The following is a 16,331-nucleotide window of genomic DNA, read 5'->3' as shown; positions in this document are numbered from 1 at the left end:
AGCAAGCGCTATAAACAAGCACACACACACAGAGACAGAGAGACACACACAGAGACAGAGAGACACACACAGAGACAGAGAGACACACACACTCAGCTGTGCATGCTTGCTGTCCTCTCTCTGTGCAGTATTGAATTTCACTATCGCCACATGCCATGTGTATCAGCAGGCCACACTATCTGCTCATGAGATAACCTTGAGATTCTGAGCGATCAATCCCAGGCAGGAAGCAGAGAGACGGGAGCCTGTCGTCATCGGGAGGCTGATACACAATCCTGGAGGAGTCCATCCTCTTCTTTCAAAAGACAGGGTGCTGCTGCTGGGTCAATACCCCTGGGTCTCATTACTGGAGGCTCCAAGCACAGCCGGTTACAAGCCTGTCATTAATCTGTGTGAGATTATAGACTGCAGCCAGCAAATAAACCCCGATACAGGAAACCCTGGCCAACCCGTCCCACGCAAACCCTACAAATAAAACATAAACCCAGAGTGACCCTCTTGAGGGGAGAGCCGCTGTACTTGAACACACTGTGCTCAGCAAAGCACGTTAGAAACAGCGCCCCCTCCCAACCAGGGCTGTAAAACCAAACTACAGCCCCAGCGTATCACTGGAAAGCAGAGCAGCTGGACTCAGGGAATGCAGAAATGATTGCTATACAGTTGGATGGGCAGGCTCCTCAATACAGCCACATTGCCGGATTCTGAGCCTATCAATAATTTGTAAGGGAGAATGTCACAAGCAAGTTTCAAACACAGGACAAGCCAACCCATCTCTCTCTGTATCCGTCTGTGTGTGTTTTATATATATATCTCTATCAGAGGGGGCATGTATCGCAAGCAGGTGGCGAGTAATAATTTAACAGTGTCCGTGCAAAAGCTGGAACAATTCAGCTCAAGACTATCTTCCCAGAAAGTATTTTCTGACCCATATTTAGTCCTGTGACGGGACTCTGCTTCCAGCCCGGCTCCTCCTTCACTTTAATGCAATGTCTTCTGGACGACTGCGTCTCTCTCGCTTCTAAGACTGTCCAGCTCCCTGCTTGCACAGGCGTCAGTCTGTGCAGAACATCGCTTCACAAGGCACAGCACCCAAAGGGTCGCCACGCAGGTCGTTTAAAAGACCCCCGCAGCTGAATCTGGCTGCACGATTCATTAATGTTTCAGCTGTTTTTTCAATTCACTTATGCAAGAGAAGAAAAACAGAGTTTGCCGGGCATGACGCGGTCTTTCTTTCAATACGCGGCGCGCTCTGCGATATGCCAGATAAAACCGAACCGTGTGTGGAGACGAGACAAAACACGAGGGGAGCCCAGTGCAGCCAGCTTAACACTGGAGTCAGAAAAGCAACACGTACAGATGAAAGGGAACGCTAGATTCACAGCAACATCACTGACCAAAAACACGACTCTGCTGTGAAGCCTTTATCAACACCGATATATTAAGGGGAACTGTTTCATACCGTGTTATTCAGAGGGTCTGGCCAAAGCTCAGCCAACAAAAGGGATTTCAAAAATCGCTTAAAAAGCGTACCGATCCACAGATCCAGATTTGTGAAGCGTCTGCAGGTATCACATAACCAGCATCGCTCAAACCCTGCCCCTGGTTTGAGCAGCAATTACGCAGGAAGAGGGTTAAACAAACAGTGGCGTTGTCTGAGGCACAAGCACACAAGTGCACTCGACAGACCGGGAAGATTCAATTCAACCAGAAACAAGAGATTTATACAGCGAACAAAAAGGGCTCTGGGCTTAGATTAGAATATTAAAAAAAACAAAACAAACCTCAGTCCTTTTGTTAATGTGCTAACAAAAGAAAGGAAGGCGAGAAAGAGGGAAGGAGAGAGAACGAGAGAGAGGGACAGAGGGAGGGAGGGAGAGAGAGAGAGAGTTTGAAATACCACATGGAACACTGCCTATTTCTTTCCCCCTCCCTCTCTCCTTCCTTCCTTCACCCAGCCGCTAGGAGAGACTCTTCAGTGAAGTTATTCCGGTTCTCCAGGGCTCTGTCCTGACACTTCCATTCAAAGATACCCATCTGGAATACCCTGCACTGATTAACAGCTGTCATCGCTGCGTCTGAATGCTAATCAGTAGATTATACAGACGCGCTCGCGGACGCCAGTTCATTCTGCTTCCGTATCAGAGAGCCTTGCCAGCTCATTACTACCTCTCCAGATCAAATACTTCATTCAAATTGAGCTAACCGGACTCAGACAGAGTTGGCGTGGTTCCGTGTACAGAGATCACGCGTGGTTCCGTGTACAGAGATCACGCGTGGTTCCGTGTACAGAGATCACGCGTGGTTCCGTGTACAGAGACGCGTGGTTCCGTGTACAGAGATCACGCGTGGTTCCGTGTACAGAGATCACGCGTGGTTCCGTGTACAGGAGGCCCATGTACGCTACAGCCTTATTTTTTCAGCTTCAGCACTCAGAGAAGGCCAGTCAAATACTGACACAAATCTGTTTGTTTTTTTTTCCCTAGCCTGAGGGCTGTCAGTAAAGACGAGTGATGACTTCACTCCTCGTCTGCTAAACTAAACCAACCGAACCCCGGGGGGGGGAGGGGGGGGGCAAACTCACCTCTGGTGATGGAACAGGAGGGAGTGACTCTAATATTAAACCACAACAACAAAAAATCACTGCGAGGCAGAAGAGCGCGTGATTAATAAACGAGGAGGCAAGCACTTCTAACCTTCGCATTTACAACAGAATAATGCCATTCCGCTCCCAAGGTCCGCAATGCACTGGGTTTTTGTTCTTCAACCCTTTGAAAGCAGGCTGTGACAGAGGCAGCATCCCCTGTGTGCAGAGCTGTTTAATGAACTGGATTTTCAAATGCTGCATTTACTGGAGGAGCCCCAATCCCAGGGGGTCCTTTAGTCCACTAGCCAATGCATCTTACTCAAGCCACCCCTGTGATGTTAGGAGACATGCTGAAGGACAACCCAGAGCAATAGAAAAACTCTTCTGATCCTTGCCGTACTGAAGGAGGGTGCTGTTGTGAAGGGGTCTGGCAATGCTGTCTGTCTGCATGGAACAGGGTGCTGCTGTGAAGGGGTCAGGCAATGCTGTCTGTCTGCAAAGAGCAGGGTGCTGCTGTGAGGGGGTCAGGCAATGCTGTCTGTCTGCATGGAACAGGGTGCTGCTGTGTGAGGGACAGGCAATGCTGTCTGTCTGCATGGAACAGGGTGCTGCTGTGTGAGGGACAGGCAATGCTGTCTGTCTGCATGGAACAGGGTGCTGCTGTGAAGGGGTCAGGCAATGCTGTCTGTCTGCAAGGAGCAGGGTGCTGCTGTGAGGGGGTCAGGCAATGCTGTCTGTCTGCAAGGAGCAGGGTGCTGCTGTGAGGGGGTCAGGCAATGCTGTCTGTCTGCATGGAACAGGGTGCTGCTGTGTGAGGGACAGGCAATGCTGTCTGTCTGCAAGGAGCAGGGTGCTGCTGTGTCATTTAAAATTAACAGCTGGAGGAGTCTCTGATGCAAGACCTCAAGCTGCTCTCTTCAAGAAATACTTTGTTAATCAAATTACAGGCCTGGCTTCAACCCCAGCACACTGCTTTATCTAGCACGCTGATCTCTGATGAAATACGCGATTCCTTCACTAACCCTTTATCAGTACTGTGGACAGACAGGAACAGTTTCATACAGTGTTCATTCAGCAGGCTAAAGCCGAAGCTCTCCTCAAACACGAGTTCAAACTAACGCTAGGAATCTTGCATTCAACCGACTGCAAAAAGCGCTGGCATCACCGGCTGGCTGTCCTCAAGCCTTTGGCTGGGCAGGCGGGCAGGGAGGCACAGACCGCACTCTGCACAAGAACCTTGAGAACCAGTTCTGCCTCTGCTTGTTAATATATATACTTTTTTTTGATCACGACACTCACTGCAGGTTTGAATTCAGCCCCAGTTTCCTCTCCGTTGTGGAGTTCTCAAACACCTCTGCCAGCTTGCTGAAGCCACACAGGTTTTTGGACGCCACGCGTCGGTAGCCATTGCTTCTGTATCTGCTACTGACTATACTTCCAAAGTAAGGAGAGAGGCATTCGCCTGCCAAAAAACAGAGCCGGGTGTCGCACCTCGCATACAAACTGAACATAAACCCGTTCGAACCTCAGCGATCTTCTGATAGTAAATCCAGGAGCGCTCAACTATTACAAAATAAACAAAAAAGCAAAACTACTGAAATGTTTGGATTTGCACCTGAGTGGGGTTGTGTGGGAGGGGAGTGTGGTTGTGCGTGTGTCAGTGTGTGTGTGTCATTGTCTGTGTGTGGATCTGTGTGTACGAATGTTAACGAACGAGATTGAACATTATTCAAATGCACGCTGTTCTCAATGTGTTGAGTGATTTTGTTGCTTGTTGAATATTATTCAAATGCACGCTGTTCTCAATGTGTTGAGTGATTTTGTTGCTTGTTGAATATTATTCAAATGCACGCTGTTCTCAATGTGTTGAGTGGTTTTGTTGCTTGTTGAATATTATTCAAATGCACGCTGTTCTCAATGTGTTGAGTGATTTTGTTGCTTGTTGAATATTATTCAAATGCACGCTGTTCTCAATGTGTTGAGTGTTTTTGTTGCTTGTTGAATATTATTCAAATGCACGCTGTTCTCAATGTTGAGTGTTTTTGTTGCTTGTTGAATATTATTCAAATGCACGCTGTTCTCAATGTGTTGAGTGATTTTGTTGCTTGTTGAATATTATTCAAATGCACGCTGTTCTCAATGTGTTGAGTGATTTTGTTGCTTGTTGAATATTATTCAAATGCACGCTGTTCTCAATGTGTTGAGTGATTTTGTTGCTTGTTGAATATTATTCAAATGCACGCTGTTCTCAATGTGTTGAGTGATTTTGTTGCTTGTTGAATATTATTCAAATGCACGCTGTTCTCAATGTGTTGAGTGATTTTGTTGCTTGTTGAATATTATTCAAATGCACGCTGTTCTCAATGTGTTGAGTGATTTTGTTGCTTGTTGAATATTATTCAAATGCACGCTGTTCTCAATGTGTTGAGTGATTTTGTTGCTTGTTGAATATTATTCAAATGCACGCTGTTCTCAATGTGTTGAGTGATTTTGTTGCTTGTTGAATATTATTCAAATGCACGCTGTTCTCAATGTGTTGAGTGATTTTGTTGCTTGTTGAATATTATTCAAATGCACGCTGTTCTCAATGTGTTGAGTGATTTTGTTGCTTGTTGAATATTATTCAAATGCACGCTGTTCTCAATGTGTTGAGTGATTTTGTTGCTTGTTGAATATTATTCAAATGCACGCTGTTCTCAATGTGTTGAGTGATTTTGTTGCTTGTTGAATATTATTCAAATGCACGCTGTTCTCAATGTGTTGAGTGATTTTGTTGCTTGTTGAATATTATTCAAATGCACGCTGTTCTCAATGTGTTGAGTGATTTTGTTGCTTGTTGAATATTATTCAAATGCACGCTGCTCTCTGGGCTGTGTTTCAGTCAGTGATGTGGAAGGGAACCCGCCAATGTGCTGGATCAGGCTCTCTGGAATTAGCAGCTGCTTCCCCCGGCTCACTCCAGGCAGCATTATTCCAAACCGAGCCCCGGAAACACAGAGCTTCCTTTCAAACCTCCCTTAAAATCCAGCCCACGAGACTCCCCCGACCCCCCTCTCCCTCCAAGCTGATTTCTTTAGCTTTTTGAATAATATACAGCGTTTACATCGCAATCCTGAGATGAGTTGGGTGATTTCAATCTGCTTGTTGAATATTATTCAAATGCACGCACCTGAGTGGGGTTTCTCAATGTGTTGAGTGTCATTTTGTTGTGGATTGTTGAATATTATTCAAATGCACGCTGTTCTCAATGTGTTGAGTGATTTTGTTGCTTGTTGAATATTATTCAAATGCACGCTGTTCTCAATGTGTTGAGTGATTTTGTTGCTTGTTGAATATTATTCAAATGCACGCTGTTCTCAATGTGTTGAGTGATTTTGTTGCTTGTTGAATATTATTCAAATGCACGCTGTTCTCAATGTGTTGAGTGATTTTGTTGCTTGTTGAATATTATTCAAATGCACGCTGTTCTCAATGTGTTGAGTGATTTTGTTGCTTGTTGAATATTATTCAAATGCACGCTGTTCTCAATGTGTTGAGTGATTTTGTTGCTTGTTGAATATTATTCAAATGCACGCTGTTCTCAATGTGTTGAGTGATTTTGTTGCTTGTTGAATATTATTCAAATGCACGCTGTTCTCAATGTGTTGAGTGATTTTGTTGCTTGTTGAATATTATTCAAATGCACGCTGTTCTCAATGTGTTGAGTGATTTTGTTGCTTGTTGAATATTATTCAAATGCACGCTGTTCTCAATGTGTTGAGTGATTTTGTTGCTTGTTGAATATTATTCAAATGCACGCTGTTCTCAATGTGTTGAGTGATTTTGTTGCTTGTTGAATATTATTCAAATGCACGCTGTTCTCAATGTGTTGAGTGATTTTGTTGCTTGTTGAATATTATTCAAATGCACGCTGTTCTCAATGTGTTGAGTGATTTTGTTGCTTGTTGAATATTATTCAAATGCACGCTGTTCTCAATGTGTTGAGTGATTTTGTTGCTTGTTGAATATTATTCAAATGCACGCTGTTCTCAATGTGTTGAGTGATTTTGTTGCTTGTTGAATATTATTCAAATGCACGCTGTTCTCAATGTGTTGAGTGATTTTGTTGCTTGTTGAATATTATTCAAATGCACGCTGTTCTCAATGTGTTGAGTGATTTTGTTGCTTGTTGAATATTATTCAAATGCACGCTGTTCTCAATGTGTTGAGTGATTTTGTTGCTTGTTGAATATTATTCAAATGCACGCTGTTCTCAATGTGTTGAGTGATTTTGTTGCTTGTTGAATATTATTCAAATGCACGCTGTTCTCAATGTGTTGAGTGATTTTGTTGCTTGTTGAATATTATTCAAATGCACGCTGTTCTCAATGTGTTGAGTGGTTTTGTTGCTTGGTGCTGAACGTTGCAAGCCGTGCCTGCGGCTCTCTGGGCTGTGTTTCAGTCAGTGATGTGGAAGGGAACCCGCCAATGTGCTGGATCAGGCTCTCTGGAATTAGCAGCTGCTTCCCCCGGCTCACTCCAGGCAGCATTATTCCAAACCGAGCCCCGGAAACACAGAGCTTCCTTTCAAACCTCCCTTAAAATCCAGCCCACGAGACTCCCCCGACCCCCCTCTCCCTCCAAGCTGATTTCTTTAGCTTTTTCCTGAGAATATACAGCGTTTACATCTCAATCCTGAGAGGAGAGCGGGCGATTTCAATCTGCTATCACACTGGATATCCAGATACAGAGAGGTGGGGACGGGGGCTAGGAGCTTCAGGCCAGGGTTCGAATTCTTAGCTCAGTGATGAGAAAAGCACACAGTACATGTTCTATCGCTTTTAAAATTCCACTTCACCTGGATAGCGCACTCAAACGAAGAGGCGCGTTTAATACAGCCCAACACGCGGATTTGCTCGGAGCGTGGTGATCCAGGTATTAAAATGCAGCTAGCTTCCTCACGCAGCCCGTTTTCCTATTTCCTCTCGGACAGCCAGTCACTGCAGAGCCGTCGCGTCAGCAAACAGCTGCCTGGAAACAGGACGTGTCAACAGGCCGGCAGAGCTGGAACAGGCTGTCCCTGCCGCTCTGCAGATCCACCCGACTGTAAAAGATTACATCAGTAGAGAGCACTTCATTAAAAAAGCAATTTCAGCTAAACTGTATCAGGAGTGGTTATGTGTGTCCCAGCCAGTGGTGGAGGGAATCTGAAGGCAATTCGTACCCTCGACACTGAGGCATCGGGAGAGCTTCCCCCCCCCCCCCGCCTTCCTTTGCTTTTTATAAACGCAACGCAGAGGTCTCTTACAGCATCATCTGTTTACAAGAAAGCCTTTCAATATGTTGCTTCCAATTACAAACAAACAAACAAAGCCACGCTGTCTGTCCTCTTCAAAACAGAATGCTTCTGGAAACTGGGAATTACTCTAACTCTGATCAGCCAAGTTCTCTATAAACATTACAGCAATCTCACACACGCACACATTAACGGAATCTAATACCCCTGCCTTATCGGGAGGTCGTTATTTGAGGCTTGCTGTCTCTCGAACTGGAGTAGAAAATGTCTTTAACGAGATACAGCCCTGTAGCAAGAGCTAGTGCATTGCCTCTTGCAGAAACAGTACAATAAAACACACGTGCACATAAGCTCCTATTACAACACAGCTCCTAGAGCAAGCCTGTATATACAGCAGGTCTTCTTTCACACTGCATTTCATACACAGCACACACACTGTCTCTCAACAAGGACCTCCATCAGGAATCTCTCTTCATTAGAGACGTCCAAGCTGCAGATTAGCCTATTTTATTTATTTACTTTAAAACTGCACAGGAATTAGTCAGCATTCGACTCTGGGATCCTAAGAGTCCATTTGGTTTAAATAATAAAAGTAATCCATGTGGGAGAGTAATGAGAGCGTGTGGCTGAAGTGTGTTCACAGTGTGGGCTGACCACTCTCCAAACCCAGCCCTTGCTCTGTGGAGAGGCGCAGCGCCACGTTCCAGAGGCTCGTGGAAGCGGGAGGAGCTTGTGGGCTGCACTGCCTCGTGAAGTTTAACAGCATCCACTGGATCACTTCTAATGCCTTTTCCAAGTGGTGAGAGAGCTCGGTACAAACAGGCACACTGCGAGAGCGAACCCCCAAACAGAAACACACACGCACGTTATCATAGCAGCTTCTCGGACTCGGTTTCCCTTCAGCGTCAGTGAAACTCCGCAGGGCACGTGTTGGAAGTTCTGGTGCCCTGCCAGACAAAGCTACGGAAAACAAAAGGAATGTGGAATCATTTGCATAACACGGGCCTCTCTCCTGGCTTCTTTATTAGTGCTGACGTCTCCTCTAAGACACGCGCTCCCCTCTCAATCACTTAATATGCTTTTATAGTAAGTGCTCCTACTCGGCTTTCAGCACTGAACGAAGGCAAATGCCTGCACTGCAAATCCACAGATGCTTTAGTGTTCACAGTGTACAACAGCAAGCAGGCTGATGAGTACAGCGTGAGCCTCTCTTTCAACACCGTCCCACTGCTTCCACTCGCCGTGCCAGGAGATGCATTTTAATATACCAGCGTGGAACTCTGGGGAGGGGGAGGGGGGGCGGGGACAGCAGCAACAAGCAAGCGACACGAAGCAACATGATAATCCTGGTCTATAGAGCAGAGTACTGCACAGCCTTGATAAGGGAAGTCAATTTGCAATCATTAACAGTGCTGTTGAGCTGTGCTTATTAAAAACCAATTCTCGTCAGACACACACACACACATTACATTTATAAAAACACGCTACACATCCCTCCTCCTGGCACTGCGGCCACTGGATTGTAAAGGCTGGGAGAATTTACTTTACCACCTACAGCACCAGGGGGGTAAAACTTGACATTTCTACCTACTGAACTTACCTTTGAGTTAACTGTAAAACACAGAAACCAGCTAAGCTTTCACACAGACTCATTCATATCATGTGTTCAGCTGTTACAGATCAGTGGTGAAGATTGCTCACGGACCCCCTGACAACATTGTACAAAATAACGAACAATCCCATCCAAGGCACACCAGGATGGAAAGGTTATTTTGAAACTCTCCTGCTTCCATCAGGGCTGCCTGCCTCCAATGCACAGCGGTTCTCTGAAGCTGCCGATAGAATATACAGATTTTTAAAGAAGAGCTGCATCTGCGTGTGTAAGAGAGAGAGGCAGCCCCGACTCCCCCAGCAAGCTCCCTGCTGCAGCCCCGACTCCCCCAGCAAGCTCAGCCCTGACTCCCCCGGCAAGCTCCCTGCTGCAGCCCCCTCCCCCGGCAAGCTCCCTGCTCAGCCCCGACTCCCCCGGCAAGCTCCCTGCTGCAGCCCCGACTCCCCCGGCAAGCTCAGCCCCGACTCCCCCGGCAAGCTCCCTGCTGCAGCCCCGACTCCCCCGGCAAGCTCAGCCCCGACTCCCCCGGCAAGCTCCCTGCTGCAGCCCCGACTCCCCCGGCAAGCTCCCTGCTGCAGCCCCGACTCCCCCGGCAAGCTCCCTGCTGCAGCCCCGACTCCCCCGGCAAGCTCCCTGCTGCAGCCCCGACTCCCCCGGCAAGCTCCCTGCTGCAGCTCCCCCGGCAGCCCCGACTCCCCCGGCAAGCTCAGCCCCGACTCCCCCGGCAAGCTCCCTGCTGCAGCCCCGACTCCCCCGGCAAGCTCCCTGCTGCAGCCCCGACTCCCCCGGCAAGCTCCCTGCTGCAGCCCCGACCCCCCCGGCAAGCTCCCTGCTACAGCCCCGACTGCAAGCTCCCTGCGCAGCCCCGACTCCCCCGGCAAGCTCCCTGCTGCAGCCCCGACTCCCCCGGCAAGCTCCCTGCTGCAGCCTGTTGCTCTGCCCGATATGAAAGAGCAGCTTCTCAGAGTTTGAAAATGCTGAGTTGCTCAGAACACTTGCTGATTATTTAAACATGACTTTTGAGAAACATACAGCAGGAGGAGCAGAGTTTGGCAGAGAATTTCCTTACACTGTATAAACTTCGAAGAGGGGAGCAGCAATGTGGAATTTTAAAACGGTTCCCTGAAAGGACAGGAATGAATGCAGCTCTAATGAGAGAGTTACCGGAACAGGACACAAAGCCAAGAGGCCCAGCTCTGGCCCAGCGGGTTGTGACCCTGTGCACAGGCAGGCGGAGGACAGTTACAGCCCATTCACCTCCAAGGGCTTTGGGACGACCCCCACGGCCGTTCACTCCGGCAATCAGAATTACAAACCAGCGGTCAAACAAACCTCAGGAGACGCTAACTAGGGCTGTGCTTGAAAGCAGAATACATCTCAGAGCAGCGAGCTGATGAAGAAAAAATAAAAACAATAGAAGTGAAAGCTCAGCACACAGGCTACTGTTCGTCAAAGAAACAGAGGTCTGAGGAACCCCAAAAATAAATACGTCCCATCAATTCAAATGGAACCAGGTCCTGCCAAGCATCACAAAAAAAAAAAAAAAAAAAAAAAACGCACACGCATTTAAAACTTTTGCCGCTAACAAGATTTGTGGCAGTCGACACCTTAGAGTTTTTCAAATCCGACTCCAGTGCAAAGCAACGCAATAGCGAATCGACAGCTCACACTAACTTTCAACAGTAGGCCCAACAGCTAGGACACAGCAGCTCCAAGCTGAGCCAGGGAGCCCTCCCACTTCTCAGCCTTCCTTCAAGGACATGCTCACAAGCTTTGAAGGTTACTCCAGCTCTTTTCAGGCTGAATCCTAATAGGTCTAGCAATTACGAAGACAGGAATACTCAGGTACCACTGAACTGTTACGTGAGAGAAGCGCTCGGGTCAGAGAGAGCCTTGTCTCGAATCAACACAAGCCGTCTGATCTTGTCTTGGGAGGGAGGGAGAGAGAGGAGAGGAGATGGGCTGACATCCAACCAAACCCAAAAAGATCTGCTGTCCTCTACTCCTCCCTCTGTGACATTTACAGCTGAAAAGACGTGTGCAAAATGAGGGAGGCTACAGACCACAGAAGAGAGGAGGACACAGACACACACACGCGAACACTTTGACTGTTTGTAAGAAGTTCAGATTGAATTCACACAAAGCAAGCATTCATCAGTGATGCATTCCTTATCATTCACACAGATTCTGCCCATACAGGTGCCTCGTTTAAGCACGTTCCAACACAGTGAAAAAAAACCTCTCAGCTTTACTGCACTGTTGTGGAGCACTCGTTCACCTACACTGTTCGGCATTATCAATTCCCATTGAGTGATGTGAAACAAGTTTCAGGCTTGGATTACTGAACAGATGGCATGTGCTGCCCGAGCTGTGTAAATAATGCAATAATGCGTGTGCTGCTGCCCGCGCTCCCTGATCCCACTCGCTTGTAGCTTCAACTGGCATTTACTCACACACCCATCCTCATCATCATGTCAGTACTGGGCAAACGCCTCGCCAGGGCCCAGCGCAGCAGCTGCTATACTGCCCCCCCCCCCCCGCCCTGCCCCCCCTCCGTCGGATCTTTGGAGAGAAAAAAAAGACCTGCCGCGCTTCACTGAACACACAGGAAAGAAAACGGGAAAGCAGGGAGGCAGGGTTCAATTTACAATGCAGCAGGAGAAGGAGCAGCGACCTGGAACTGGAGAAATTGGGGTCAGGTAACAGTGAATGGGCTTCTGGGTCTCAGGAACACTCCTCACGTTTTATTGCTACAGGTTATAAAACTAAGCCATATTTCTTCATGGAAGCACGGCACCCGAGTGGCAAAAGGGCTCGTAACTCAGCGGGGCTGTGAGCGAGTAAGCCAGGGAGCGTGCCTCCTTCTACAGATCAGAGCCACTCTGCCTCTCTGTAGCACTGTTACTGCCTGGCCTAACCCTGCAGACCACAGCAATTACCAGGGAGTTCTTGGAGTTAAACTGAGGGGAAAAACTGCCTCTGTGGATGGCAGGGTGGGTGGCAGGGTGGATGGCAGATGGCTCTGTGCTCTTCAGTGTGTGCTCGGAGGGGATCCTCTCCAGATCCGTGACTGGACAGCCCTGGTTTATAGGCTGCCCTTGTTGTCTTTTCAAACCCATTAAAACCCTTAGAGAGCCAGACAGTGGAGCTCAATGAGCAGCTGATGGCTCTAGATGGCTCTGTTCTAGACGAGTGAACTTTAAAAGAGAAAGAGATGGATCTACAGTAACTACTTCTGCCCATCAGAAAACCACCTACTTCACACTACCCTACACAAGGGGTCTGTGTTTATCCCGCTGGCTTCCCCCCTCTTCCTCTGCTTTCTTTCTCTCTACAAGCTCAGCATTCTAACACTGCATTAGCTAGATATGCCAGTTTATGATTCACTTGAAGATGATGGCGAGACAGTGCTGCCTGTATCTTTAAACGCCTCACCCCCTCCTTCTTATTCGTCTCGCTCGACTATCTCAGCCATTATCCTCAACAAGAACCATTTACCGAGCAGAAGATGACAGGATGCAAAGTGCTATTGACATCTTCACACTCCACAGCCCCTTTCCTTCTCTGCTGCCGACATGCAGGGCTCTCCAGCGGGCAATCAGAGGAGACTCGAGCCCGGTACCGACCTGGAGCCCGGCCAAACCCTACCCCCCAAACCCCCAAGATCCCTCTGAAACTGTACCCCAAAACCAAGGAGGAGGAACGTTTACCAGGCATATACTGACAAATCCATTCTTCGAACCCTGACAATTTGTGTGAATTTTTCATTATTTCAACCAGGGATAGACAGCTTTCAGATAGCAGAGGACCACAATTACCCTTCAAAAGCCTTTAGCTGGCCATTTCATTAGCCTGCATAATGCATGGCTCTAACATTGGACAGAGCAACGCAGGCTGACTCCCGCTCAGCCCTGTGTGAACAGCCTCACTTTCTGTAAGCCAGTGCTGTTTGCGTGGCTTGAACCCCAAAGCATGTGCTCACTGCAACAAGGGTCAAGTTGAATGACTATCAACAGACAGCAAGCCATACAGAACTGCGTAATTACCAGAGTGTAGCTGTGATCTTCAACACACCTAGCAAAGAGCTCTAAACAAGCCTGTCTGAACCCTGTGCCTCCACATTCCTGTCTTCTGTACCCCTGCGTTCGAGCACCCCCTTCCTCAATCGCTCTGTCTTCATCAGAACTGCTCTCCCAGTGAAGCTGGGCCCTGGTCCCTGGCCGTGTCTCTCCTGGTCGCTGCGGAGCTTCTAAAAGACCTACTCAGAGCTCAGGCGTTACCATCACATCCCAGCACACTTCCACTCGAACGAAGCACACAGACAAAATGAAGCCAGCCCAGTAACACAGAAAACACCATCAACATTTCAGACATGCATCAAACTGCAAGAGGGACATTAGGGAACTTTAGAGCCGAAAGCATGCTTATCAAATTGTTTGAGGAGTAACAAAACACCAAGGCAGAATACCCGGTGTGTTATCTGCCGAGGGCCCCTGGTCTGTCTCTGGACTTCAGGTTATGGTTTCAATGTTTGTCATGTGTTTTCTGCTTTCATCTCTCTTGTTTTCCTCTCCGGGTAAGTTGCCCGATTTATACACTTTATAGAGCTTAGATTCATATATTAAATAGATATTTTTTATATAGAACACCTCCTACACACCACACAGCTTCACAAAGTGGACTCTTCCTATGAAAGTTTATATCAGGCTCAATACGCTGCATAAACCAGAAAGAATTTCAATAAAGTATTCGATCGATCCTGAACAAGACTAAAGGCTGTTTTTAAATTCTTTTTTTCAAGTCCTCGTGGCTTGAACTCATCGATATTTACCAAAAACAAATATCTACTTCTCAGTTTATATATTTTTTTCCCCACTGATTACCCGCTAGTGCCTTGAGACAAGACAGGGGTGTATAAAATCGATCCCACTGCAAAGGACCGAAGCACAAAGGCCCTCTGTGACGGGTGAAAAAATGAAATCCTCCTTTTTAACCAACCAGCGGTCCTCCACCCGTGCTGCTCCTGTACCCCTCCCCTCCTCTCCAGCACACACACTGGGCTGTGTTTCCAGCACTATGAGACCCTCATGAACAGCATGCTGCTCCTGTACCCCTCCCCTCCTCTCCAGCACACACACTGGGCTGTGTTTCCAGCACTATGAGACCCTCATGAACAGCATGCTGCTCCTGTACCCCTCCCCTCCTCTCCAGCACACACACTGGGCTGTGTTTCCAGCACTATGAGACCCTCATGAACAGCATGCTGCTACTGTACCCCTCCCCTCCTCTCCAGCACACACACTGGGCTGTGTTTCCAGCACTATGAATAAAAGGTTTTTACCTCATTAGTGTTCCAGCGGTGCCTTTCCTTGGGAAGAGAGGAACATTTTGGGAGGCATTCCAGCAGCTTCTTGGGTAGAAATATTTTCACATGACTGCCATTGCTGTTACCATGATCATCTGAGGAGAAAAGCAAACAAGAGAGCGCTTTCACTTCCAAAACCCAACCAAACAACCCTTTATTTATAAAGCAGCTTCCACACAAATACTCTGCCATACTCAACAGCACAACCAATCTCAATACACCGCAATGTGATCATCGAAAAAAAAAAAAGAAATCTAAATACAGCAGTGTGCTTTCATTCGTTTAATGACCCCCCCAGACAGACACACACACACACACACACACACACACGAATCGCGCGTCACAAAGCGCCAGCTCTCTGAGAATCGCGCGTCACAGAGCCTCACAGCACACTTCAGTAGAAAGAGAGAGTTTGAGACGATCAGGTGGTTCTTGAGTGAAGCGATTTGAATGCACAGCGGTGGGCTGTTCTCTTTCCCTGCGCACTGTACTGCACAGACACAGGAGGCAATCCAGGCTCCATTCCACCAGGCACCCGCTGGGGGCGGAATCAACTGAAGCAGGCCCCCTCACCCTGGAGCGAAGCGCCTCACCCTGCTCCCTGAAATGGGCCCCCCCTCACCCTGGAGCGAAGCGCCTCACCCTGCTCCCTGAAATGGGCCCCCCCTCACCCTGGAGCGAAGCGTCTCACCCTACTCCCTGAAGCGGGCCCCCCCTCACCCTGGAGCGAAGCGTCTCACCCTGCTCCCTGAAGCGGACCCCCCTCACCCTGGAGAGAAGCGTCTCGCCCTGCTCCCTGAAGCGGGCCCCCCCTCACCCTGGAGCGAAGCGCCTCACCCTGCTCCCTGAAGCGGGCCCCCCCTCACCCCGTGGCGTGTGGAAAGCACAGCCCTTCAATCGAAGGCTGTGCATCACCGTGACCAAGAGAACGCGTTGTTTACAAGCCAACACCTGGCCAGGACTCAGAGTCACCGCTAAACGAGGCTGTGAACTTTTTGTGTTTTTCTTATTTGCACTAAACGTCTCCTCTGATTGGCCACTGGAGAGCCCTGCGTGTCGGCTTGACTCGCTTACAGGCGGAAACAAAGAGTCCAGGCAGCTCACCCCAGCTGCATGGGCTGGGCGAGTCAGCTTGAAGGCAGGATTAAAAAGGTACTGAACCAGGGAATGAAACCAGAAGAATACAGAAAACAAGCCTCTGGCAAAATGCTAACGAAGAGACCAACCGCCTGGGCTGGGAGCCGAGTCTGCGTTTGGAGTTTTGCATGCTGCGAGCGTTCGAGCGGCTGCAATGAAGCTAGAGAGAGAGCTCTGCTTCCTACACAAAGCCAGGCAAGATATCTGTAATCATGTGCTTTGCCCAATTAGCATTTACATAGAGCACCTGCTCAGGAATTGGAAACTCTTATTATCTCCAGCAACAAACAGAGCAGACACGCCAGGCAGAGAAATTCACAGCTTAAGAGCAGAGAGAGAATAACAAAAAGATGAAGAA

At 48.2% G+C, this 16,331-nt stretch overlaps 1 long non-coding RNA gene across 3 annotated transcripts in view; it reads right to left on the bottom strand.

Annotated features, from left to right (window-relative positions):
• Positions 1-16,331, bottom strand: part of LOC121328390 — a 33,002-nt gene that overhangs the window by 8,074 nt on the left and 8,597 nt on the right. For all 3 annotated transcript variants that reach the window (XR_005951678.1, XR_005951677.1, XR_005951679.1), the window contains exon 2: positions 14,813-14,931. This is a non-coding gene — a long non-coding RNA (uncharacterized LOC121328390). The remainder of the gene's footprint in view (positions 1-14,812; positions 14,932-16,331) is intronic.

The sequence above is a fragment of the Polyodon spathula genome, chromosome 16, assembly GCF_017654505.1.
Source record: "Polyodon spathula isolate WHYD16114869_AA chromosome 16, ASM1765450v1, whole genome shotgun sequence".
NCBI classification, from domain to species: domain Eukaryota; kingdom Metazoa; phylum Chordata; class Actinopteri; order Acipenseriformes; family Polyodontidae; genus Polyodon; species Polyodon spathula.
Note: the sequence above shows the minus strand (reverse complement) of the source record. Positions and strands in the feature narration are given on the sequence as shown.